The sequence below is a fragment of the Mus pahari genome, chromosome 8, assembly GCF_900095145.1.
Source record: "Mus pahari chromosome 8, PAHARI_EIJ_v1.1, whole genome shotgun sequence".
Taxonomy (NCBI): Eukaryota; Metazoa; Chordata; class Mammalia; order Rodentia; family Muridae; genus Mus; species Mus pahari.
In genome coordinates this window covers 25,937,730-25,941,274 of record NC_034597.1, presented here as the reverse complement: position 1 = coordinate 25,941,274, position 3,545 = coordinate 25,937,730, and the positions used below count along the sequence as shown (strand labels likewise).

General features: G+C 44.7%; 1 pseudogene; it reads left to right on the top strand.

Annotated features, from left to right (window-relative positions):
* The first annotated feature begins 2,750 nt into the window (after positions 1-2,750).
* On the top strand, positions 2,751-3,296 carry LOC110326032 (annotated as a pseudogene).
* Positions 3,297-3,545: the final 249 nt, after the last annotated feature.

Here is a 3,545-nt window from a genome sequence, read left to right as displayed (position 1 = left end):
TGTGGGCCAGAGAAAACTCATTAGTATACAAAATGATGCCCAATACTTCCGAGATTCCAAGAGTTTTCAACAGAGGGAATGTTTTTTTTTTTTTAAAAAAAAAAAAAGGCAAGCAAAGATGAAACACAGATTTTACCATTTCAGACCAGCTGAGGATTTTGAAGAAATTTCAGAATCACTAAAACACGCTGCCTGATTAAAAACGAGAACTGATATCTGACTGTAAAAACTAGGAATGAATTGACCAACCTCACGAAGTGTATGCTTGCCTTTCATCCTTCCCTTTCATTGTGGGACATATAAGGACACAATGGAAAACAGACAGTCACCTATAATCTTACATCCCACCGCAGCCACTCGCGGAGGGTGATGCCCTGGTTTTTGACCATGTAAGTTGATCTCGTCGTTATATAGTTGTAGGCTATTTTCTCTTCTTGTGTTGTTAGTAGTTCTGTATGGTGGAAGAAGGAATCCGATCCCTCTCCCTCCTGCTCATCTTATTAGCTAGTTAGTTAGTTGTTAGATAGTTGAGGCAGGGTCTTGCTGTGTAGCCCAGGCTGGCCTCAGACTATGGCAGCCCTCCTGCCCCGGTCTCTCGAGTGCTGCGATTACAGGAATGAATCACCATGCTTGTATTGGTTTCCTCCTTTAAAGGGTGGCAGCTTAGAGTCCCACAGCAACAGAAGGGTTAACAAGAGACAGGCTTAATTTGTTTGTTTGTTAGTTTTATGAATTATGGTTTTATGTGATGAATGAACCTTCAGATTGAGGGCTGTAGAAATGAAGCCATATCCGGCTCATGGTTTGTCCATAGTCTATAGAACCATAGCTGTGCCTTGCCCAGAGTGACTTTACTTTGGAAAAGAGCAATTTACCTCATTTTCAGCACAAAGGATGAGACAGAATGACTTCACATCTTACCTGTGGATGTGATCAGACATCATCTGTCCAGCACAGACCATGGCACAAACTGATGGTTAACCTATCCACACAAATAAAATGTTCTGACCTATAAACCTACCAAATTAACTCAGGAACACATGAACACACAGTGGTATCAAAACTGTATCAGAAAACCAGTCTACGAACTTATCAAATATCCTGGATATCCAAGGACTGATGCGGTCCTCTTACCCGGACCACATGAGACCACAGAGAATAGGCCACAGCAGCGTCTACAGACCTTTCCAGCCCTCTCACGCATACATTATGAGATCCATGAAGTGATGAACTCCTGACTCTGTCCCACTAAACTCACACACCTTGGGATCTCCCTGCCTGGCTGCTCATTGGAATCGCCTCTGTCCAGATCCAGACTTGCCACTTCGATTCAGAACAAGCTCTGTGTCTCAAAACAGTTCTGAGAATGGGCTCGCATGACCCCATCTACTGTTGGTGACTCCTTTTCCAATTTCTGCTCTGGCCTTCAGTAAAGCAACTTTGAACCCTCCCCCCCCCCGCCCCCGTAGTCACTTTAACCCTTTCATCACTGTTGTGTGTCTATTATTGTGTGGAATTTAATGTGCAAACTGGAGTTAATATTGGTAATGATGAATGGAATAAAAGAAACTGTGATTGCCAATGGCCATGCCAGCAAGTGAGCTCAGTTGTGCTTGGTGACTTAGAGCCAATGACGTTGTCCAGCTTTGTGAGTTAAGTAAATTCTGACATCGAGAGAAGACACAAACACATCTACCTGTGCGCTCACTGTAAACACCCAGGGTGAGGTACCCACTTTTATGCATAGACGTGATGGTTTAGGGATAGCTCAGTGGTAAAATGACTGAGCGCCAACCAACAAGGACATACCCTAATTATAATAGACTACAGGAAAAGGGTGGGAACGCTGCAAGGCCTGTCTGTTCAGATTCTTTCTGGTCTCTTTGTAGCTCTTTCTTCTGCATATGGAGCAAGATCCTTTCTGGAATGGAGTGTGGTGTGTGTGTGTGTGTGTGTGTGTGTGTGTGTGTGTGTGTGTGTGTGTGTGTCTTATGATCTACTATCAAACAAAGTAGGTCAGACCATTTCTTTATGACAAGCTTTAACGCAGACAGGTCAGGGGAAGTTAAAATAGTATTTTTAGGTATCACAGTTGGCTTTGGAGAAAGAACTTCTGATTTCTATGATCTGCCTTGAGGAAAAGGTATTTTAGTTTCTGTGACCAGCCTCGAGGGAGGGTGAAAAAAATGGATGAAAGAGAGGAAGACCGCAGAAGATCAGAGAGAGACTGTGTTCCTGAAGGTGTTCCCAAGGACTGAACTCGGGAAAGACAGTTTCTAAGCCACAACAGCTCAAGAAAGACTGAATAATTACCAGTGCTTATTCACTGCCCAATCTGCATTGAGGAGACAGGCTATTATTATTATTAATTAGCAAAGCTGCCCTTTCATATTTATTCCATTCTGTATGGATTTCTGTTTGTATTGTGTTACTCATACACATGCATACATGCATATGTGTGCGCACGCATGCACACACACACACACACACAAAGGAATTTAACATCTCTGTGTGAGAAAGAACATTCAATATTTGATTCCCTTTCCTCCCTCCTTCCCCCTTCCTCCCTTCCCCTCCCTCCCCTGGTTTTCTCTTGCTCACCCCTCCCATAGCCCTTTGCACCCCTCCCCTCCCCCCACATAGCTCTCTCTCTGCATTCATATCTTATGTACATTTACTTTAAGAGTGGATTCCCTTTTCTCTTCCGGTCCCAAGCGCTGCGGGAGCCACAGGTTACCGTGCAGACAGACATGGCCAAGTCCAAGAACCACACCACATACAACCAGTCCTGCAAATGGCATCAAGAAACCCCAGTCGCAAAGATATGAATCTCTTAAGGGGGTTGACCCCAAGTTCCTGAGTAACATGCGCTTTGCCAAGAAGCACAACAAGAAAGGACTGAAGAAGATGCAGGCCAACAATGCAAAGGCAGTGAGTGAATGCACAGAGGCCATCATGGCCCTTGTGAAGCCTCAGGTCATCAAACCCAAGATGCCAAAGGGCACCAAACTCGAATGGCTGGCTTTCATCGCTCACCCCAAGCTTGGGAAGCAGATTCGAAGCTACATGGCCAACGGTCTGAGGCTCTGCCAACTGAAGCCTAAGGTTCAGACCAAGGCAGGGGCCAAAGCTCCAGCTAAGGCCCAGACTTCAGCTCCAGCCCAGGCTCCCAAAGGTGCCCAGGCCCCCGTGAAGGCCCCATAGAAAAGGCTCCTGCCAGCGTGAAGACAGACGGACTGCTGTGGCACACCTCCCCACACACTATCTGCAGATGACCAGTGTCCTATGCTGTTTTTACAAATAAATGCAGGCAAGATCTGTTTAAAAAAAAAAAAAAAAAAAGAGTCTTTCCAATTTTTGTCTTCTTTTATTTAGTGTAATTATCTCTAGTACCACTTATTTCCCTGTAAACAACATCATTTCTTGTTCTCCACAGCAGTCTACAGCTCCATTGTGTACAACACATGCTTATTATCTGTTCATCTGTCAATAGGCATCACAATATCTTGGCTATTGAGTGGTGCAGATCTAAACATGAGCATGGA